Source organism: Mus musculus, chromosome 1 (assembly GCF_000001635.26).
Source record: "Mus musculus strain C57BL/6J chromosome 1, GRCm38.p6 C57BL/6J".
In the NCBI taxonomy this organism is placed as follows: Eukaryota; Metazoa; Chordata; class Mammalia; order Rodentia; family Muridae; genus Mus; species Mus musculus.
Window position 1 is genome coordinate 169,148,712 of NC_000067.6, and position 24,799 is coordinate 169,173,510.

Genomic DNA, 24,799 nt, shown 5'->3' on the forward strand with positions numbered 1-24,799 from the left:
GTACTTTCTCTAGCTTCTTCATTGGTTAAAATATATTGATAATTTCTTCTCTTTGTTGAAATATTTACCATATCTAGTGGTGCTTTTTTTTTCTTCACATATGAATGTAGATACTTTCCATTCATCTAAAGAACTTGATCTTGGCTGGAAGGATGGCTCAAGGAGACTTGAATTCTTTTCCCTTGAGCTATATGGCAAAAGGAGGAATCAACTTTCTCAAGATGTTTTCTGACTTTCACATAGACATAATGACATGAATATAGAAAACACACACACACACAAACACACACACACACATGCAGACATACACATGCACACACACACACATACACACAATAATAAACAAGCAAATAAATGTAAAAATAACTTGTTTTAACATTTTCTGAGGTGTATATTTGTTAGTAATGGATTTATTTTTCCTTCTCTTTGTCTTATAAGTCATCATATTACTTTCTCTATTGAGAAATTTTCACTCTGAATATTCTAGACTGAATTTTTTTCTCTTAAAAATTTTTAGGCACCATTGCTTGTCCTGCATGATTTTCAGCATGAAATGAAATTCTTACTGACAGTTACTTTATACTGCATGCACTATGGGTCCCTCTTCTACTCTTTCTTGTCCTCTTTACATTATTTTTTTTCCATCCTGAGTGTTTGCATCACTTATTTTGTATGAGTTTTAAATTTAAAACTTGCTTGTTTGCCAAGGTTTGGGATATATGTGGGTTTAGAATTTTCATCCAATCTGTAAACTATTGGCTCTTATTTATTCTATGGTGGTTCGTTTTAATTGTTGATTTGACAAAATGATGAGTCACCTGGGAAGGGAGGATCATGTGGGATTGTTCAGATTATATTGACTTGTGATCATGTGTGTGGGAAATTATATTGATAACACTAATTGAGGTGGGAGGATTTGCCCAGTGCAGGTCATTTTGAACTTCTATCCACTTTCCCAAACCCCAATCTGTCTCTCGACCACTTGGCTCTGAGTTCTCCTATTCTGTACTCTGCTGGGAGAACTCTAGACCGAATCTGTGGCAGCATTATACTTCTTTCAAGTATCTCCCACTTCCCAGGGACAGTGCTCTACACTGGGTGACACCGTTCCCTAGAAAGTGGATTGGGAAATGTATGAATGTAGGATAGGATATGAGCACTAGCAGAGAGGCATTCTTTGTTCTGTTTCTTGGCTGTGGGTGCAATGTCCATCTGTCCCAAACATCTACTGCTGTGACATGTGGTAACCTGGAACTTTGACTGCTTTTATCATAGTATTTTATCACAGAATCAGAAAGGGAATCTAAGAATTCTTTTTTTTTTTTCTGTCCTTCTTTTCTTGTTGCCTTTGGGGTTTCAGTTGCACTTGTTACAGGTTGTTTGATGTTGTGACACAGTCAGTAGGCTGTGGTCAGGAATGCCTAGTTTTGTTTTGCTTTTTTCTATTTTTATCTTAACTATTCTTTAGCAGTGGGTATAATGAACTTAATCCATTATTCTATTCACTGTATTTAAATTTCAATTCTACATATTGTATCCCTAATATTTTTATTTGGTGCATTTTTATGATTTCTATTTTATTTGTCTCATGTTATAGTCAACTTCATTTTACTCCTTTGCTGCTAATTACAGTATTTGTCTCAGATTTGAGTCTGTTTATATTAAATAATTATCTCCTTATATGAGCACAAGTTTCTGATCATATGCATACCTGGTAATTCTTATTTGTGTGTCAGAAATTTTCTACTTTATGTTGTTAGTTCATTGTTCATGGTTTCAGACTATATTTTAGAAGGTAGTTGTTCGTTATTAATTACTTTGATCCATTTTAGTCCTGATTTGTTGAGAAAATCAAGTCGGTTCTTTGGTCTAGAGTTAATTAATTTCTGCTGTCAACCCATCTTTGTGAATTTTTTCCAAATGACCCATGCTTTTTAAGGTCTTTCTGTAGTTGAAAATATAAATTACTTCCAGTACTCAGAATTCTAAAGATTCATCATATAATCTCTTTGCCTATTCAAAATACAATCTCCTTGTCTATACCAAAATAACCCAATTTAAAAGTAGAGTTATTCTCTCCCCCGAAAAGTGTCCACAGATTACTCTTAAATCAATGGTGGAAAAGCATCCCTCTCAGGGTGTGGGCCTCTCTATATAAATCATCTTTTCTTTGGTACTCTAGCCACATTTTTCACACATCAGTTTCTATCTTTTTAGAGAAACCACAATGTTCTATTTGACTTACCCTGTTCTACTGGCAGAATTTGGGGTAGAATAGGTTACCTTTCATTCACTTTACACTTCCCAGGAACCAGTTCTCTATGTCTGTTGATCAATTAGTGAAGATAAATTTTTTGTGTGTAATGTGAGGTTTTCTGGTTAATTTAGAACGATAGACACAAACTCTAGTAATACATTACAGCCCAATCTGAAGTTTCACATTTTTTTTCTGATAGTGGTCTTAGGCAAAGTTATTCACCACTACGGTGTTCAGTTTCTACTTTTATAAATGTGATAATAACCAGAAAGTCCCAGGTGTCAGGAAAGCAAGAGGCTCCCAGGACCCAATGGATGAGATTAGCTGAAATGCTCAACAAAGAGGAGGGAGAACCTGTAGAGACCATATCCAGAAGTTAGGCAACGTGCTGGTTGGGGGATGGGGCCACCCACTCATCTCCAAATTTTTAACCCAGAATTGCTCCTGTCTAAAGGAAATATGGGGACAAAGTGTGGGGCGGAGACTGAAGGAAAGGACATCAAGAGACTGCCCCTCCTGGGGATCCATTCCATATACAGACACCAAACTCAGACACTATTGTGGATACCAAAAAGTGCTTGATGACAGGAGCCTGATATAGCTGTCTCCTGAGAGGCTCTGCCAGAGCCTGAGAAATACAAAGGTGGATGCTCATAGCCAACCATTGTACTGAGCATGGAGACCCCAATGGAGGAGTTAGGGAAAGGACTGAAGAAGCTGAAGGCGTTTGCAACCCATAGAAAGAACAACAATATGAACCAACCAGACCCCCACAGTTCCTGGGGACTAAACCACAAACCAAAGAGTATGTATGGAGGGACCCATGTTTCCAGCTGCATATATAACAGAGGATAGCCTTATTTGGCATCAGTGGGAGGAAAGGCCCTTGGTCCTCATAAAGATCGATGCCCCAGAGTAGGAGAATGCTAGGGTGGTAAGGTGGAAGTGAGTGGGTGGGTGAGGGAGCACCCTCATAGAAGCAGGGGGAGAAGGCTAGGGGGTTTCCGGGGAGAAACGGGAAAAGGGAATAACATTGGAAATGTAAATAAATAAAATATAAAATTTTTTAAATTTTACTTTGACAAAATATCATCAAAGAAGCTATTTATTCCTCCATATCTTTCCTCCTTTAATGTCTTCTCTATGTCTTCCTTAAGTGCTTAACTTGATCTTAGAGAAGATAACATATTAATTATTTGAAGTTTATATGCTGCTCCTGGCAAAGGCTCACCTTGTCCATTTCACCTCTAAGTGATACACTGCTTGTCTTTCCTTTCTGAAGCCCACTCTTTCTCCTTCATCAATGAAAAGAATATTTAAGGAGAGGATAGAGTTCGTAGAAGATATGAGACTATCTGTGTCACTGAGACACCAGCATGTCTCATGACTGAAGAGCCCTCTTAAGTTTGACTCATCCCTTTGTGAAACAAGGGGTCCTCTCACCTCTGTCACCCTAAAGCAAGTCTCTTATTGAGGTCCAAACACCAAGCAAATACATCTCACCATGATTTGTAGGTTATGGTCAAAACTAATTCATGTGCTCAGGAGTGTAGGAAGGTTTACTCTGCCATTAATATGAGAATGTCCCCTCCACTTCCACCAGCACCCTCTTGTTAGCTTATGAACTTGATACCTTATAGATTAGTGAACTCAAGAACTTTCTTCAATAGGCTCTGGGGGAGCAGCTGGTATCTGTGCATTCTGTGCATTCTGTTCATGTGTCACTTATGTTTGAAGTAGAACTTTCCAAAATTAATAACTACTTAAGAATCATATTGTCGAATTGTAAAGTGACTTCATCCTTGGCTTTCCAGAAACTGATTGTTTGCAATTCATTTGACCCACTGATATGACAGAAAAACCTAGTATTTGAAAATACTCCTGTGTCCTTACTGTCCTGGCAACAAATTCTAGTAGTTCTGGTTTGAATGTGATTAGAATGTGTTTGGGGTTACTGAAAATGCAAGAATCTGAATCTATTGTCCTTAACTGTTATGGTTGGCAGTCACACTTCCTTTGAGCTGAATTAGAATGCTTTGTTATGACGTGGGAACCTGGAGTAACGTATAAGAATGAAACTAATATGTCACAGCTTATTGGAGGACAATGGTGGAATCAGGAAATGTCCTTATGTCATTCTCACCAGGTCAATGGAAGATTTTGCCAAGGGAAATGATGGCTCATACTCAGTCTTTATCATTTCAGTAAGGCTATCATAAGGCTATCTTCTTTCGGCCTAGGAGTTTCAATGTCTACATTTTCTTTTCCCCTAGCTCCTAGATTTGCCTCCTAGATTAGCAACATCTTTACATATAACTTATTCAAGAGTTGCCCAGTTCTCCTTCATATCCATTCTTGCACATAGATGAAGCCTTCACCTAAAGAGTGTCCAATGAATATACTCTCTCTTTCTCTTTCTCTTTCTTTTCTTTTTCTTTTCTTTTTTTTTCTTTTTTTCTTTTTTTTTTTTTTTTTTTTTTTGAGACAGGGTTTCTCTGTATATCCCTGGCTGTCCTGGAACTCACTTTGTAGACCAGGCTGGCCTGGAACTCAGAAATCCTCCTGCCTCTGTCTCCCAAGTGCTGGGATTAAAGGTATGCGCCACCACTGCCCAGCTCCAGTGAATATTTTCAATGTCAGCAATTGAGACATGGAACTTTCTTTTTTTTTCTTTTTTTTTCTTTCCATTTTTTATTAGGTATTTAGCTCATTTACATTTCCAATGCTATACCAAAAGTCCCCCATACCCACCCACCCCCACTCCCCTACCCGCCCACCCCCCCTTTTTGGCCCTGGCGTTCCCCTGTTCTGGGGCATATAAAGTTTGTGTGTCCAAGAGGAACACTCCTCCATTGTTGGTGGGATTGCAGGCTTGTACAACCACTCTGGAAATCCATCTGGCGGTTCCTCAGAAAATTGGACATAGTACTACCGGAGGATCCAGCAATACCTCTCCTGGGCATATATCCAGAAGATGCCCCAACTGGTAAGAAGGACACATGCTCCACTATGTTCATAGCAGCCTTATTTATAATAGCCAGAAGCTGGAAAGAACCCAGATGCCCCTCAACAGAGGAATGGATACAGAAAATGTGGTACATCTACACAATGGAGTACTATTCAGCTATTAAAAAGAATGAATTTATGAAATTCCTAGCCAAATGGATGGACCTGGAGGGCATCATCCTGAGTGAGGTAACACATTCACAAAGGAACTCACACAATATGTACTCACTGATAAGTGGATATTAGCCCAAAACCTAGGATACCCAAGATATAAGATACAATTTCCTAAACACATGAAACTCAAGAAAAATGAAGACTGAAGTGTGGACACTATGCCCCTCCTTAGAAGTGGGAACAAAACACCCTTGGAAGGAGTTACAGAGACATGGAACTTTCTAATGGCTCATAATTCTAGTTCCCCACAGTATTTCCCTGTGAGGTGACCCTTCATTTCATAAGGGTACCCCCAACAAGAGTACTCTGTGAACACTATCCAGCATAGAGCTTTCTTCCAAAACACAGACACACACACACACACACGCACGCACGCACGCACGCACACACACACACACATACATGCACACACACACACACACACACACACATACATGCACACACACACACACGCACGCACACACACACACACACACACATACATGCGCGCACACACACACACACACACACACACACACACACACACACACGTCAAGCAAATTTGGCCCAAGGCACAGTGGCACAGCCCAGAAGTAACAGTGGCACATCCTGTCTTCACCCAAGTGGACTTCCCATCTCAGGAACAAAGCCTTTCTGCTTCATGTCTCTCCTTGCTTTTGTTTTGTTCTGTTTGCTTGTATTGTAGGGGTTGTTTTGGTATTTTTTTGGTTGGTTGGTTAGTTAGTTGGTTGGTTGGTTGGTTGGTTGGTTGAATGATTGGTTTGGTATTGCAGTAAATCTCTAACCCAAATAAACCTGGGCAATGAAAACACAACTCAATTAATATGAATACATGCTGTGCGCCTAGATTGGGCAGATCTACCACTACACTACCATCTTCCCCATGTAAGAGACCCCTTAGAACTTGAAGTTTCTCCAGGGAGGTGCTTCTGCTCCACTTTCCTTCTTCCTCCTCCTCTGTCATCCTCTTTCTCTCTCTCTCCCTCACCCCTCAGCTCTACCTTCCCCTCTTTCTCTGCCCAATCACTGGCTCTAGCCTTTCTTTATAAATTAAGGTGGGAGGAAGGATTACAGGAAATCACCTGAGTGCCATTCCTTGTTTGCAGCCCCTCACAGAGGAACAGAATTAACATCAAATACAATTTGCCCCAGGGCTATCAGCAACAGTTTGACTTGGTTTTTCTTCCCCTGTGTTATCCCTTTTTTGACCTGTTTTCTGAAATAAATACTAGGATGCTGCTTCCCGTTCAAGTCTGTCAGTTTCCCAAGAGGAGGAGAGAAGGGCGAGTGGCTTTTACTTTCCTTCTCCACTTCCTCTGTTCACTTCTCTTGGATCCCTGCCCCCTCCCCACTACTCCCCAGAGCGTCCCCCCTCCCCATTGTCAATTCCTCAATCTAGCTCTCTCTCCCCAACCAGTTTTCTTCCTTATTAAGCCCGTCTAGTTTCAGGAAGTTTGTGAGGGCAGTTGGTGAGGTGAATTGTGCTCCCTGACACGGATGCAAAAGTATCCTATGATATAGTGGATCTGGAAGCCCCTATTAGAAAAGATTTACTGTTCTGTTCTAAGGTTGCTCTCCAGGTTGAAATTGGCTGACAAGGTCTCAACTAGCATAGGATTTATTCCTACGTATTAAATTATTTTTTTAATTAGTTCAACGCCCAGGTCATTTCTAAACCAAAGAAACGTAAAGCAAGGAAGTTTCCTGAAGTCAAAAGAAAACAGGCTGTGGTTTGAGTTAGTTGTCAAGTTTCTACCAAACTGTTTGCAGCCCCCAAGCCATTAAGCACGTGCACACATCAGCTTCAGCCCCAGGAATGCACATTCAGCCCAGTCCTTCACAAATGAATTCCTGTTGCTCCCAGTCTTTCCAGCCTCTGCCTAAAGACCAAATTTAATCCCACCTTCACCGCTGGCTCTATTTTTTAAGGCAGGCATGAAGAACATGTAGAAATCTTTAGCAGTAAGGCAGACCTCGGGCGTTTTCAGTTCATCTGAAATCCTTTCCGCATCCCTGGTTGTATGAGTACAGGAATACAGGAGAGGTAGAAGGCGGGTGTCTGTGCCTGCCAGATTGCGGGGAGGAGGTATTATTGCCCATGAGTGTGCACACACAGACACACACACAAACCCCAGATGGTAACGAGATGAGGGAGAAAAGCCAACAACACCAGGAGTTATTTTGGGACTAAAACTAGGAATCTTCATATGGCTAAGATTTTTCATCTGAGTGTTGCTCTTACATATGACAGGCTCCTCAGAGTGGTGCAAGCTGAACCATTGATCAAGTCAGATTCACTCCTTAGATCCTGAACCTTTGGGACTGGAAGGGGGACAAGTCAGTGGCCTTTTATAATAAACCAGAAATACTGCAGATTCCATAAAAGAGATGCTGTCACCATTCTCCCAGTTATTTCAATGAAGGTGTGCATGGAACAGTGAGATCCTGGGACAGTGCAAAGGCATACGTCAGCCTCTGCTTGATCATTAGCTGTACTGGGTATGAGGTATTGATGAGGCTAAGAAAATTGGAGTCTGATCTGCTTTTCAACCTGCTTTGGAAATATTTCCATCACGAGATGCACCATAGACACTCGTCAGTGGATTCACAACTTCGGGCTGTTCAAACAAAGGGTATGGAGGAAGGACAAAGAACGCTGAGTTCCAAATCAGCTCTGGGAAGATGGGAGTTTGTTGATGTCACCTTATTTATATATCAAGGATAGTAGTAGCATCCATATGCAAAACACATGGACCACCACTGCCGCCCTCCATTTTAAATAGTTCTATCTTCTTAATCAATATTAAATCTCTCTCTTTAAAGAAAGAAAAGATTCATTTTATTGTGTGTGTAGGAGGGGTATTTTATCTGATTCGTGTATGTAGTACCTGTAGAGGCCAGAAGAGGGGGTCTGATCCATCGTAACTGGAGTTAACAAACAGTCATGAGCCACACCATGAGAGTACTGGAAATGGAACCAGAGTCATCCACAAGCACAAAAAGTGCTCTTACCCACTGAACTCCCGTGCTCCCCAGTGCTCTCCAGTGCTCTCCAGTCCCAGTCAGTAAACAGTAAAGACCACTGAGAGGGCTGCTGGGAGTTCAGGGGTAACTTTTTTTTTATTATTTTTATAGTACTGGGGAGTGATTAAACACAGGGTCTCATGGAGACTAGGACAATGCCATCTGCTAAGTTATATGCCCTGCCCTCTTATTACATGTTAATTTTTTTCAGTGGGGGTGGGGAGAGTCTCAGGCCATGCTGAGGTGGAGTTTGAATTTGGAGTCTGTCTCTGCCTGGCCTCCAAAAGAAGCTGCGTTTACAAACCTAAGAAAAACACTGTGTTGGCCTTTAATTTCATCTTTAGTAAAATTCTTTATCTGAAGTTCAATGAAAATATTTTTTCCTTCGACAGTGTTTGAAAATCTTGCTTCTCCTGTGACCAGTGCTAATAACATTTTTCTCTTCTGGTGGGCAGCAAGATGTCACCATATTAATGTGCCAAGCTCTGTGTCAGATGCTGGACACAGGAACATGAGGATGACACCAGCCACCAACCTTGGGGGAGGGGGGCTAAATGGTCTAGAGACGAGACAAGGACATAAATAATAGCCCAATGGTACTGTGCAAAGTGGCTTAGCAGATGCATGCCCATGATGCTGTGAGCACACAGGAAAGGGAATGAAGACTCTGCATGTGCGGTACACTAACTCTCATTGCACAGTTTCCTATCCTAAAGCAAGGATGCAATCAAAGCTTATACAATGATATTGCCCTTGCCCTTAAGGGAGGTTTGAGATTAGCACAGCTTTGCAAACCTCGAGTAACAGCCACTACATGTGCATCTATTGCTGTGTCGAGTCGGTTGACTTTTTATGAGAATTATCTAGTTTCCCTAGTCCTTTGCATGCAGAAATTTTTCCCTTCTTCAAATCAGCGTTCCTACTAATGATTATAAAATATTATAGTCTACCCAGGGAGCTGGAACTTATCAGATAAAGATATGGGGCAAGGAATAAACAGACCCTCTCTAGTAGAAAGACTTAAATTCAAGCCTGGGATCTGACAAGGGGCCCTGTCCAACTCTTGAAGGAAGTCCATCAAAGAGCACTGTAGCAGCAAAGGCAAGGAGGTGGTGGGAGAGATTGAGTAATGGATTGCAAACCCTGTTCTTGCAACACATGAGACCTAGTCATACTCCTCTCCTTCCTGCTGTGTGATTATGAAGCCAAACTATTCCTTTTCTGTCCCAGTTACCTTATCAACTACTTGTTGCTTGTATTGAAGAATCCAGGTAACGAAGGTGGATAACAGACCCAGCAACACGTTTCCTTTCCAGAAAAAAAAAATCTATTCAGACTTGCATGTGTGAATTCACTAATGTAAAAGTGAACTCTGCCTTCAGACTCCAGTTATATGGTGTTAGTGACTCTTTTTTTTTTTTCAGAAACTACTCCTACAGACCACAGTAGATTGCTCCACTAGGAAAGCTTTGCACTCCAGAAAGAACAGACAGCAATTCACTCTCATTGAATCTTAATCACATACTCCGATCCACATTTGGAATAAAGACTGAGTTTTGCACCCATTTTCCAAATAAGCTTCTCCTACAGATGTAGAATTGTATAGCAGTGCCTGCAGATTGGATACCAAGGCAAGAATTTGGAAGTTGGCTCTAGAAATGGGGAAGCATTTACTTGAAACTTTGACTGAAACCCACCCAGGGCTGGGTCTTTCCTTCTCCCACTCTGCTTCACTCCCATGTCTCACAGCTGTGGTAAATTTCTCACAAGTTGTAGAGATAAATGAAGATCACAGTTCATCATCGCAGATAAGGTACAATGCTAGGAGCTTGGGATAACTGGTTGCACTAGGGCCACAGTCAGGATGCACAGACTGACTCATGCTAGTGCTCAGAGAGCTTTTGTCTTTGTATGCAGTTAGGCCCCCAACTCATAGAGACCTGCCCCTAGTTACAGTGAGTCCTCCCAACTCAGTTAACTGAATCTAGCTTGTCTCCTACTGAGTTTAGAACTAGTCAAGGTGTCAGTCAAGGCGCAACACTCCTCAGTCTGGTGCTCTCTGTAGTTGGAGCCATCACAATATAATGCTCACACAAAGAAGTCTTCTTATAGCAAGAGCCTTCTTCCTCTGACCCTCAAGCATATCGTCTCACTAGTCCGGTCCGCATAACTCTTTCTATGTAAATCTCCTTGTTTCCTTCTGTCTTTATTGCTAGTTCCCTTTTTAGGACGCTCATCGTATTTTGCTAAGTCTAATTCGACACCATTCTATCTGGTCTCCCTGCTTCTGTTCTTCATCTCTAATCCAAATTTCACACAGGTATCCGAATGAATTTGTCAGGAATGTAAATTTGCTCCTGCTATTTTCCTATTCAGAGTTGCCTAGGAGAGTGCTGGGTCATCCTGGGGACCTTAGCATGGCAGCCGGACTGTGCTCCAGCTGAGAGACACTGCCATGGTCACTGTTCCTGAGCTCTTTCATGACTTACCACTCGGCATCCACACATATTTATCCCAGCCATTCCAACTCCCTTATGCTGTGTCTCTTTCCTCTTATTCTTTCTCCTCTGGAACCTTTTGTTCCTTGGACCAGGATTAAGATATCCAGAGTGCCTAATCATGGGCTACAGCAAAAATAGTATTATGTGAAATTCTGGATTTAAAAATACTGGAAAAATAAAACAAGTGCCACATTGTGTTGAGTTTCCTCAGGGATGGCTCCTTCCCTTCCCCCCTGCTTCATGTCAAACCCTCAAAGGAAGTTTTATGACATCTGGGGTGTGTTATAGCTGGGTCAAATGGTAACAGAAGAATTCTTGGTAGATTTCCAAATGCTGTGTGGATGGGACCTGGAAAATCACAACTTGCCATCACTTATGTCTTAGCCATTTTCCTGGTAATAGACCCACACATTTCCCCCACCCTGCATCACCCCCAAGACCACCTTTCAACTCATTAGAGAAAGAAGGGAAGATACTGCCCATGTGTGAATCCTGTCCTGACAATGCAATTGCTTGCCTCCAAGTAGAGCTTGTTTTTTTGTTTTTTTGTGGGTTTTTTTTTGTATGTGTGTGTGTGCATGTGTGTGTGGTTTTTTTTTTCTCCCCAAGCAATTACTTAAATGGTGTTTTGGCCCCTTTTTCTCTGAAGCAGGACATAACCTTTATTGACATTGTGGCTGCTGCCACATCTGTTAAGCTGACAGAAAGAAGGAGCTGGCCAATCCTTATGATGGATTCGGTGTTGTCAAGCCTTCAGCACAATTTGTCATGGGGCAAAAGGAAGCCTGTTGCCAATGGAAGGTTCCTCAATCCTCCCTAGGAGGAGGACCACACAATCCTCCCTAGGAGGAGGACCACACAATCCTCCCTAGGAGGAGGACCACACAATCCTCCCTAGGAGGAGGGCCACATTTCTTTTTTTTTCCTATCATGAGCATCTTTGTGTCAGCTCTGGAGTGAGACACAGAGAAGTTCGAGCCCAACTCATAAAGGGCCTGTCAGCCATTGCTTGAAAGACTTACAAGCAACTCCCCACATTCTAATAAGAAAAACATATCTGGAATCAGACCCTTGATTCTCAATCACACAGATGAACTTTTTAAAAGCAAGAAAAAAAAATAAGAAAGAACCTTGGTAAGAGCAAGGAATAGAAAAAGCTATGGATGGAAACACACATAAATCTGAGGATAATGTGTCACGAGGCTTGCCCTGGAAAGCAGTTCACTCTGTGCATTTTGTGGACTAAGTTGTATCTACACCCACAGTCAAGGTTCTCTCCCACTCAGTACAGAGAACTTTGTGATTTAGCAATCTTAAGCAGGCTTGGCATTCAAAGAGAGGCTGTAGTTACAGACCATACTAAGCCGAGGTCCTCTGGAGGCAATAAATACCGAGGCGATGCTATCTCGTGGGCTTGGGGTATGTCATTCCCTTGAAAGTCAAGGAGACAGCTGATTTAGTGTTTCCAGTTAGGTCACAGAAAAGTCAGTGGCGGCTGCTTCCAGCTGAGTTCAGAGTCTGAATATTTATGGTATCAATCTGAAATCCAGATAACCACAAATAATATAAATCCATTAACTCCTCTACAAGCAAAGCTTTTTGGCTGTTAATGCCTTGATTGCTAAGTTACTTCAGGATCTCTCTCTCTCTCTCTCTCTCTCTCTCTCTCTCTCTCTCTCTCTCTCTCTCTGTGTGTGTGTGTGTGTGTGTGTGTGTGTGTGTGTGTGTGTGTGTGTGTGTGTGTGCGGATGTGTGTGGATGTGTATCCTTAATTTCTTAATTTCTCTGCTCACTTTGTGAACCTGTGTCAGGCTTCTCTAATATGCTTAAGGCAGCTTCCCAGGACAATGAGTCTGGAGCAGCAATGCTGGAAGTGGCCATCCCCTTACTGTTGAAAGACTGCTTCTGACAGTCCATCAGAGGTCCCCAGTGTTGATATTTAGAGTTTCTACCATTTACACAGAGAACGTGGTTTACTCACTCATTACACATGAAGTCCCCTGATTTATGTGCTTTTTCTACAGTGATGAATTGCTCATCACATAATAATCATATCTCATCCATTCTCAGACACTCTAGGAAGCAGACAGTTGGCATGTCCAGTGATTTGACAAAAAACAAACAAAACAAAACAAAACCAGAAAACAGAAACCATGATATTTGTATGATAGGTGGCACTCTGCTCATGAGATTTTGTGTGAGCTTTACAAAGGCTCTATGAGGTAGGTAAGTTTTTGAATGAGCAAAGATGAGATTTCACAGACATAGTAAAAGGGACTTGAACATTTTAACCAGAGAAGCTTGCATAGGGCAAACCAAGGCACCCATGCTTGGCAGCCCTCAGTCTAGGATTGACAGTCTTAACTCTAGAACAACTTCAGTCTGGCCTCCTTAGAAGATTGTGCCAGAGAGAGCAAGGTAAAACCATGACAATACCTGTTCCTTCAAAATGTGCCAAAGCAAAGGACCAAGAAGATCAAGCACAAGCCATCACATCACCATACCCCAAAACACACTACAAAGCTCCAGTAACTCAAACAGCAGAGCAGCTACAGAGTCTGATACACAGACCAACTGAAAGGGATAGGATGCTCAAGAGGAATCTGTGTATTCATAGCCAACTAACTCAACAGAAGTGCTAGAGATACGCATTGGAAAACAATGCCCTGTTCAGCAAAAGGTGCTGGAAAGACTCGGCATCCTACTCAGAAGATGGAAATTCAGTCCATTCAAACTGGATCACAGACCCAAATATAAGACCTGGAACTCAAAACCGTAGAAGAAAAATAAAAAAGGAAAACAAACAAGCATACATACACAGAGGGGACACAGTTCATATTAGCACAGGTGATGAGTTTTAGATAAGACATCAAAAGTACAAAAAAATTAAAAATGGGTTTATAATAACTAAGAATTTTCTTCTGCTCTGCGGAAGAAATGATCAACAAACTGAGGACAAGCTACAGAAGGATTTGAAAACATTCCAGCTGTTCATCTGATAAAGAGGTAGTATCCATAATCTATTAAGAACCAACAGCAATGCTACAAATATTCCCATTGAAATGAGAAAAGTATGAAATATAAAAGTTCTAACTCATTTGTCATCGGGGAAATGGAAGCCAAAACGATGTGATATCATCTCATCCTGGTTAACAAAGCTTTCACCAAATGCTTAAAAATAAATATTGGCATTCATATGGGAATAAGGGAATTCTCATGTATGGCTGGAGAAAATAGAAATTAGTACAGTCACAGTGAAACAGAGATTCCTCAAGAAATTTACAAGTAGATCTAATATATTATGATGGTTAATCTCAATTGCCAACTTGATGAAATCCAGACTCACCTGTGATATGATCATCCGAGCACACGAGCAGGGATTATCTTCATCGTGTTGATTGGTGTCCGAGCACACGAGCAGGGGTTATCTTCATCGTGTTGATTGGTGTGGGAGGACCCATCCTCTGTGGGTAGCTCCATTCCCTGAGATTGGATCTGAGCCCTGAACTGTAAGGAGAAAGTGACCTACAACTAAGTGTGCATTATCTTTTTCTTCCTGTTACCAGCAAATCCTATCTCCTATCGCTTCTCTACCAGGATTGACTGGACTTTAGAACTGTGAGCCAAGAGGACCCCCTTTTCCTTTACGTTGCTTTTGTTGCAGCGTTTCAACACAGCAATGGGGAAATAAACCATAATGTGGTCATGTAAATTCTAGATACGTGTCTAAAGAAAATGTCATCAGCGTGTCAAAGGAAAACAGTTTGTGTTGATTGCTTCATTATTCTCAATGTGATGATATGGACTGTAAGTTCCAGACGGCATATCTCCAAAAAAGAATAAAAGCATAAGGAGAGTGTGTGGCATTTGCACAATGGAGTATTATTTAAGAATGACACCCTATCAATTAGAGCAAACATGGATGTATCTGAGTGAGACTGTGTTAAGAGAGACAAGTCAAGTGCAGGCAAATTTTGTGTGGATGAAGCATGGCTCAGCATATACAAGTGATTAATAGAAGCATAGAAGAATGGGGAGTTGTGGGAGGTTAGACAACGGGTAACCAAACACCATTAAGATAAAAGTAATAAATTCTTGTCTTCTAAAGAGCAGTGAGGTGACCATAGTTCACAAAAACATATTATACATTTCATGAGTATCTAGAGAGAAAAAGCTCAAAGGCTCCAAACATAATGTAATGATCAGATGAGAGAAACAGTAATTGCACTGATTTGATCCATATGTACCACATACATATATCGAAATGTCATAGCTACCAGAGATAGAAAATTATTGCATGTTAATTATTTCTCTAATATTTAAGACAATATAACCGTTAACCCAAATTTGAGCAGTCTGTGTCCCATAAATCTATTGAATATCACCATAATTAAAATAAAAATATAAAAAGGAAAAGTTGAGGAAATGCAGATACTTTACTCCAAGTTTGTCTGGCACAGTTTTATGAATGCTGGCGAAACACGTGAAATCTGTGGGTCAAGCAAAGCCTCTGCTATTCCTCCATAGCAGTGATGAATAGGCTGCTAGTATTTGCACTGATCCTTGAAGCATAGGCACCCACGTGGGATGGAAAGAGGCCAGGTGGTGGGCAAGCAGACATGGGCTCTGGCACAGAGGAGACACTGAGCCAAGGTAGGATCAGTCCTTTATAAGCCAGTCTGGTCCTTACCCACTATACAAGGCAGTATCGAACCCTAACTTGTACTCTGTGGTAAGGAAATGCTGCTTTTTTCTTTTAAGGCTGTATGCTATGGAGCCACTTGAAGACATTCTTGACACAGATTCTGTTAAGTGTCTGCTTAAAAGATGTGTAGAAGGGGGACCCATGGAGGATGTCCTAGATCCAGGGTTACGGAAAAGGCAAAATGGTACTTAGTAGAAGGAAATTGAAAAATTATGACTTTGTGACCAGATTTTGAATAAAGGACAGTGGTGACTGCATATTTTCATCCTTGCTTTGTCGTAGAAGTTTAATCATTTTATTAGAACACAATATTCATCAAATCATGGGCTTCATAATGACATTTTCAGAAATTTGTATGTTAATTTTGATCATATCCACCCCCACTAACCTTCTCTTGTTCCTCTCTACTTCTATTGACCCCTTTTTAATTAGATTTATTTATTTATTTATTTATTTATTTATTTATTTATTTATTTATTTGATTAGTTAGTTATGACAAAATGAGTTTTATTAGGATTTCTTACAGAGGCATGGGTCAGGGTTTTGGTTCCAAACATGGCCAATTTACCAATGACTATACCACTGAAGAATATGTGTCTCCTTCCCCCAGTGACTATTAACTGTCCTCATAAGCCCCTCCCTCCTGCATGATGGAACATTTATAGGCTTGTGAATATCATCTTAGCTGCTTCAAATGTGTGAGAGTAAAGGACACATGCCATTCTTGGAAGACATATTTCCATATCATGATACCCTGCCCGTCAACTCTTACATTCCTTCTGCCTTTTCTTCTACCATGTTTCATGATCTCTGGAGAGGGTAGTACAGATGATCTGCTCAGGACTAAGTATTTTTTTCTTGAATATGCTAGCTGTTCCCTCTCACCATTTTATTTTTAAATTTTCCATCTCGTAAACATTGGTGTGACTCAATCATGCACATTAGAGACTGTGGTACCTGAGACATAAAACAAATGAATCCTAACAGACATTGGTGCAGTAGTGACAGTGACAGTAGCAAACAAAGAAGGATCTACTAGTCAGGCTGTCTAGTTCTCACAAGATGACCTCACGCAGGTCATTTGTGACAGTAAAGTTGAAATGTTGCAGGTTCGAACAGTTAGACACCCACAGGCTGCTTGATACGTGATACACGGATGCTTTGTGCACATTAGTTCTTACACTCCAAATCCCAATACTGATCTATAAACAAAAGCAACAGCATCAAGTGAAACACTTATCTCCTTGTCCAGAGTGGGCATGTCTGTTTAGTGGCCTAACTCAGGTCAGAGTTCAGGGTGCCAGAGATCACCTCTGAGCCACTACACCATTGTGTTTGCCCAGGTCTGAGTCCACTCCTTTAGAATCTGCTGGGGAACCACTGAAAAATACAAGAGGGCCAGACTCTTGAAGCTGTTTATCCATTGAGAGGATATTTTCAGCGGTCTGGGTTCAGTCAAGGTCAGTGAAAAAGTATCAATGACTCCTCCCGCACACCTCCAAGTTTGTCTCAAGAAATAGAGTTTTCAAGTTTAGCATCTACTCATAGGGTTGCTCTTTCCCTGTCTCTTCCCTGATCCATTCTTTTTTATGAAAAACAAATTTTCAGAGCTATAGGACTGGTTGGGCTGATATGTTACTTCCTGCTTTTAGAGCCAAGAGACCTTTTCAGCGCTTAGTTGAAATCTCAATTTGCTTTTCAAGCAGTTATGGTGTCTTACTAAAGTCACCATTAAATGAGTCCAAGCTAAATAAATCAGCCAAGTATCAGTTACATAACCTTTCAAAGGAATGTGATGTAAGAATCCAAAGACCTTGTTTTGCAAGCCTCTGTCTGGGAAAGTGTCGAAAGCCTCTCTCCAAACCTAAGTGGTTTTGTATTCCTCATCCACTAATAAAAATAATAAATGGCTATAAAACTCTAAGTCACCTTTTATTTTCCACACAAATATGTCACTCCAAGAGATGCCAAACCACTCCCATCTCTGAGATTTGCTGAAGCAAGAAGCAGCAGGCTGTGACAGAATCAATGCATTGAATAGTAGCCAAAAATGTACTAGTGGCAGCAGAGTTCCCAGCCTGAGTCCAAATCCTGTGGGGTTTCCCATAAGAAGGTGATTCTTCGGAGAGATGATCTGTATGCTAACTCCATACACATCTTCTAGAAGAGAGATCTACTGTAGCCCCAAGGGCAATATGAACCAAGGTGAGTTCACATGAAGGCTGCCGGGAGCAATGGTCAGGCTAGTTGTTTACACTGCTTGTTAATTCAGAAGGCTCAATTCTAAAATAAATCATTGAACCTCTTGTTCCAAAGTAGGGACAACAAATGATGCTCACGTGAACAGTGATACTACTGTCATTAAAGTTTTTTTTTTCTCCCAGCCAATGTGTCCTTTGCATCCTCACCCAACTTACCCTTCCCTCCAAATAAAAGAAACCCTGTGACAGCTTGGCTGTTCACTACTTCCTCATCAGTAAGAGACAGGGTCCAATGGAGGTCTACTCACCACTGTGCTCATGTTCTTAAGGAGGATTTTATGTTTCTGGCATCCTCTTCTTAACGTTTTTGTTCTGTAGCTTCTGTGTTCTGCCATCCTCTCCCAGCATTGTATGCTGGCCCAAAATTACAGGCCCAATTGGTCATTGGCTGAACCCCCAGAACTACGAGAAAAGTAACGCTTTATTCTGTAAGTTACTTCACAGGTATTTTATTATAGTGATAGAAAGCTCACTAATATACTAGCTCGTCCTCCTGTGTCTAGACTGTTCAGATTTGAGGACCGGGAGATCTGTGTCCATTTGGACTACTCAGAGTTTAGCATGGAGGTACTAGACCACAAAGAATGTTGGTCATCTTCTGTCCAACATATCTGTAGTCTCAAATGATGTTTGAGTCTCATCTTGCATGGTAGTGCATGAAGGTGAAATAATGTACCATCGATGGCTTACAGGGATGCTAGATTTGTTATTTATCAACAGAGGATAGGGGAGAACTATAGCAATCTGTGAAGCACAAACCATCTCTCAAGGATTTCCTGAAAGTAACTTTTCATCTACACCGACACATAATTACAGATTTGTTTCTTTTTCAAAACCAGTTTCTCTCTGCCATTCTATCTTCCACCCTGGTCAAGGGGTTGGTGGCATGTTCTTCTTATGTATATATAAGTGACCTGGAATGTCCAATCCCTGTCTTTCAGCAGCCAAGGGCTGCTGTTATAGTCGCATGCCAACATGAGAAGGAAAGCAACAGCCATTCATTAGCAACCACTGTGTGTTGGTTTTGTGTTTTGTTTTGTTTTGTTTTGTTTTGTTTTGTTTTGTTTTGTTTTGTTTTGTTTTGTTTTGTTTTGCTTTACAGTCCTGGGGATTGGTTGAACCCAGGATTTCATATGTGATTGATAAATACTCTTCTCCTTGCAGTTCTTATCTTTATTATCTTCATAGCACCTTTCAATAAGCATTGAGAAGTGGAAATAACTCAGCTGAGACCTTACTGTCTATCTGATCCTCCCTGTGGTCTATACCAGCCCGACCTAATGCACACAACACTTGCTGGTGAAAATGTTTTTATCTGTCTGGGATAGAGAGCTATTCTCTTCTCGCTGGCACAATGTTATCCTCCTGCTACAGACGCATAGGTTGGAGGTTATACAGGGAGTCTATCCTTGTCAGAAGGAATAGAAGGCCAGTTATGCGAGTTTTTGTGTCTCATAAATCACAAGCTTCCATACTTGAAAATCTGAAGTCAGCCTGCTCAGCCAGAATTGAGAGATGGTCACTTTGCCTTTGGCGCCATGATACCAGAGTCATTTACAGAGCAGGTACCAATGGCCCTGCCGACTGCATGTCATCTCATCCATCATGTGAAACTAAACCAACAAGGCATGAAGAGATGGTGCGGAAACTCTTGTCAGAGGGTCAGACCACTTCATCAAGGAGCCTGGACAGTGTTTAGGATACTGGGCCAATGTAATGGGCCATTTGGGACAGGCTTTTAAGGCATGTTTTTCCATAAGTGAGGGGGGACAAAGTCCAGAAAGAAGTTTCCCTTTAATTCTTTTCAGCAATCAGTTCTAAGCAAGTTCTTCATCAATGAAACTGTACTAGTAACTCCCTACTGGTTTCTCTTAACCATTCTCGGGTTTTTCTCTATTCTCTGCTACTCAAGTGAATCATCTGGATGAGATGAGAAATGTTACTATGTTCAATTATTATTTATTGTTGAGTGCACTGTAAAATAATATGACCATTGCGCCAATCTATGACAAGCTAGCTCAGTGCCATGCAACATGCCAAGTTCAACTCTCAGCTTTCTGTTCCTGATACCAGTTCTGCTGCTTGCTACCATGATTCCTGTCATGGGGCACTCTCATACCCGTGGAATCTTAAGACAAAATTAACTTTCTTTGGATCTATATCTATAAGTCTATATATCTAAATATCTAAATAACTATATATCTGCATATCTGCACATATATGACTATATACAATAACCTATATATCTATACATCTATATACATATATATCATCTATATATAGCTATACACACACACACACACACATATATATATATACATATATATATACACAGAGAGAGATGGAGAACTCAGCACATGCTTTAAGATCATTAACTTTTTTTTTCTTTCCATTTTTATTAGGTATTTAGCTCATTTACATTTCCAATGCTATACCAAAAGTCCCCCATACCCACCCACCCCCACTCCCCTACCCACCCACTCCCCCTTTTTGGCCCTGGCGTTCCCCTGTTCTGGGGCATATAAAGTTTGTGTGTCCAATGGGCCTCTCTTTCCAGTGATGGCCGACTAGGCCATCTTTTGATACATATGCAGCTAGAGTCAAGAGCTCCGGGGTACTGGTTAGTTCATAATGTTGATCCACCTATAGGTTAACTTTTAGCTGTCACTGTAATGCAGTGAAATTTCCACCACCATTTTACAGTGGTGGTTGTGAGTAAGTGGAGGAAGGAAGTGAATAAGGTGTGCAAGTCCATACATACTTGCTTACAAATGCTCTAGTTAAAGAGCCCCAACAGTCAGTGAGCTGAACTCTATCCCCTGTACTTATGCTCTTAACTGTGAACGTAAGTTATAGTCAGCTTCCTCTAAAAGATTTCCGATTATTCAGTGGAAAGCAAACAAGTTGAGATGGGCTTATCTGGGCTGTGATTGTAACTTCTATACATTAAGCTTATCCTACCTCTAGATGGGTTGGAATGGGATCAATGACAATCAAGACTTGAACAAGTCTATCGGTAGCTATTAGTCCAAATATTTTTATTTTTATTTTTGACTTTTTTTTTCTTTCCATTTTTAATTAGGTATTTAGCTCATTTACATTTCCAATGCTATACCAAAAGTCTCCCCTACCCGCCCACTCCCCCTTTTTGGCCCTGGCGTTCCCCTGTTCTGGGGCATATAAAGTTTTCGTGTCCAATGGGCCTCTCTTTCCAGTGATGGCCGACTAGGCCATCTTTTGATATATATGCAGCTAGAGTCAAGAGCTCCGAGGTACTGGTTAGATCATAATGTTGATCCACCTATAGGGTTGCAGATCCCTTTAGCTCCTTGGCTACTTTCTCTAGCTCCTCCATTGGGAGCCCTGTGATCCATCCATTAGCTGACTGTGAGCATCCACTTCTGTGTTTGCTAGGCCCCGGCATAGTCTCACAAGAGACAGCTACATCTGGGTCCTTTCGAGAAAATCTTGCTAGTGTATGCAATGGTGTCAGCGTTTGGATGCTGATTATGGGGTGGATCCCTGGATATGGCAGTCTCTACATGGTCCATCCTTTCATCTCAGCTCCAAACTTTGTCTCTGTAACTCCTTCCAAGGGTGTTTTGTTCCCACTTCCCAAATATTTTTAATAGTGAAGAACAAAGTGAATTCTCATTTAGATGGTTTAGTATACATAGAGAAAAATAACTAAAACGAAGAAAAATGCTTCTACTTATATGAATATACTGAATATATTTCTAAATATAAAATATTCCAAAATTCTCAAACTCTGGTCAAAGAGCAGGGAGTATAAGCAAGAGGTAAAAACACTTGCCTAGCAAGCATGTGGTCTTTTGTTCACCCTCTGGCACCACAAAACAAAACCAAACACCAAATTCTTCTAACTGATCATCTTTTCTCAGCTATTCTGAGTGCATTCATTCACTGGGAGGAACTTGCCCTCCAACATGGCCAGTGCCTAGAAAGATCCTCCACCCACTGTGTGGGGCGGGAGGGGAGGGGGAGAGGGAAGGAGGGAAAGAGAGAGAGAGAGACAGAGATACAGAGAGACAGAGACAGAGAATAACTCCATATTTTGGGATTCTGGTCTCTGCCTGTCTTCAGATGCCCTTGTGTATGTGACTATTTATTTGACTATTGCTCGCTCTCTCTCTCTCTCTCTCTCTCTCTCTCTCTCTCTCTCTCTCTCTCTCTTCTTCTTCTATAAACATGTCAGGCTTTGGATTTGTAATGCATCCTAGCCCAATATGGCCTAATTTAAAGCAACTGCATCTACAAAGACATTCTTTTCAAGCAGAGTCACATTCTAAGGTGTGGGTGAACATTGACTTCTGGGAAGTAACATTGAGCTTGCTGTACACATGTCTAGGACTGCACAGTAGTCATAAAAATGTTCTTCACAAAAGCTAAGCAAGTAGCAATTCAGCTCTAAGGTTTTAGGTTCTAAGTACTATTATTTACATGTTTTAGAAAAGATGCCAGGTTGTATTTGCATTAGTTGTTTTGTTTGTTTGTTCGTTCTTTTACTTCTGTAATATAATTCCTGAAATAAGGAGGTTAAGGGAGAAAGGAGACATTTGGGGGATGGTTTCAGAAGGTGCCGTCTATGATGTCGAAGAGTGTATGGTACATTTCAAGGCATATGGGGGACTCTGCCCATCTCCACAGATTAGGAAATACAGGGAGAGAATTTTGGAGTACAGCTGGCTTTTTCCAAACACCCTCTTTTGTGTTTGTGTAGTGTGTACTTGTGTGTGAGTTGTGGAGAGGGTGCCTATACCCATGTGTGAGTGAGTACAGGGCAGAGGTTGAGGCCATGTGTCTTTCTCTGTATCTCTCCAATTGAGAGCTCATCAACTGTCTTTACAGGTTAGCCTCTGAGCCTTGGAACCCTACTGTTTCTGCCTCCCAGCACTGGAATGACAACCATGAGCCAGCTCTTTATGTTAGTGCTGAGGACTCAAACTCAGGTCTTCAAGCTGTTAAGAAGACCCTTTATCCACTGAATAAACTGGTAAATGTCCTCAGTGTGGGGAAGCAGAGTATTTACAGCCAGCCTGGGAGCCAGTGCTAGTGGAGTTGAGTGACAGACCAAAAAATAGATGAGGGAGTAGCAGAAATAGTAGCTTCTCTGATTTTTACAGAGGATAGTGCAAAGGACAACACAATGGTAGGTATTTCTGAGCAGTGTAAATGGACTGAACTTCTCATCCCAGTGTTGATGTCATGACTTCTGCCAACCCAGGACTCAGCATCTGGTTACCATGGTACTTTAAAGTCATAGTGCTGCCCAACCCTCCCCACACACATACAAAAAAAAGTGAGATTGGCTTGGAGAAAACCTCTGAATGTTCTTTCATACTTTAACACATGCATATTCTACTGAGAATCTTAGTTCTGTTAAGAGCTCATGGAAACAGTCACTCTTCAAGATATGGGACTACTCCATCTCTTCCTGGTATGCATAGACCATTGTACTTAGCCAACAGAACAGTTTAGGGCCCAGCAATTTAAATGATCATATGGGTTTATTGGAAGTTGAAAAGCAATAAACTTATAACTCTGATGGACATGCATCTGCAGAAATAACATTGGAACCCTTGCATGGGTGTTGAGTAGAAGACCATGGCTCTCCTGATCATTCATGTCTTCTGAATACAGCTCTCACTACACCCAGGATGGTCAGGAGTTCATTGCTTCAGCCTCTGTGTGTTGGTGTTACAAGGCCTGTGTCCACTATGCTCACCTGCTACTATTCTTTTCAAGTTTGACTTTTCCAAAGGGTGAGTACTGTGGCCTTCTTTAATAATAAAGGGTGCAGAAGAGGTCAGACATGGAGTCCGAGAAATGGCTCTACATTTAAGAGAATTTATTGCTTTTGCAGAGTACTAAGGTTTAATTCCCAGAATACACATAGTGGCTTGCTTGTGCCTCTCACTCTGTTTCCCAGGGATTCAATACCCTCTTCTGGCCTCCATGGCTACTGGGCATGAATATACTCACAAACATTCACAACAGCAATACACACACATACACAAGCAAATAAAAATAAATCTTAAAATTAAAACAAAGAAACCTTCAAATTACCTTCAATAGACACCAGGATCTGTACCTAAAATTTGCATTTAAACCTACCTGTTGTTGAGTTTGGCTGAGTGTTCTTTCTTCAGTGTACCATATCAAAATTTTAGAAAAATATAAGAACAATGAAAGTTTCTTTAAGTGCTTCTTTGCCGTTTGATATTCCTCTGTCGAGAATTCTCTTTCTTTCTCCGTGTCCCATTTTTTAATTGGGTTATTGGGCTGTTGATGTCAAACTTCTTGAGCTTTTTATATATTTTGGCAAGTGTCCTTGTTGATAGATAGTAGAATATCTTTTGGGTATATGCCAGATATAGGGTGAGTGAAAGTCTTTTCACAATCTGTAGGCTGTTGGTTTTGTCCTAATGATGGTTTCCCTTGACTTAAAAAAGCTTTTCAGTTTTATGAGGTTCTATTTATTAATTCTTGACCTTAGTGACTGAGCCATTTATGCTCTGCTTAAGAAGTTGTCTCCTGTATTAACAAGTTTAAAGCTATTTCCCATTTTTTGTTCTATTAGATTAAGTGTGCTGGTTTTATTTTGAGGTCTTTGATCCACTTGGACTTGAGGTTTTTTTCAGGAGGATAAACATGGTTCTATTTGCATTCTTGTACATGCAGACATCCAGTTAGACCAGCACCATTTATTGCATATTGGCTGGTTTCTCAGAAGATTGAGGATAGTTCTTCCTAAAGACCTAGCTATACTACTCCTGGGCACATATCCAAAAGATGCTCCACAATCCCACAAGGACACTTTCTCAACTATGTTCATAGCAGCTTTATTTGT

General features: G+C 41.0%; 1 long non-coding RNA gene across 2 annotated transcripts in view; it reads right to left on the reverse strand.

The window, feature by feature from the left end:
* Gm39697 overlaps nt 1-24,162 on the reverse strand; it is a 44,652-nt gene extending 20,490 nt beyond the window's left edge. For both annotated transcript variants that reach the window (XR_865720.1, XR_865719.1), the window contains exons 1-2: nt 24,064-24,162; nt 14,309-14,469 (exon numbers count right to left, since the gene is read on the reverse strand). This is a non-coding gene — a long non-coding RNA (predicted gene, 39697). The remainder of the gene's footprint in view (nt 1-14,308; nt 14,470-24,063) is intronic.
* Nucleotides 24,163-24,799: the final 637 nt, after the last annotated feature.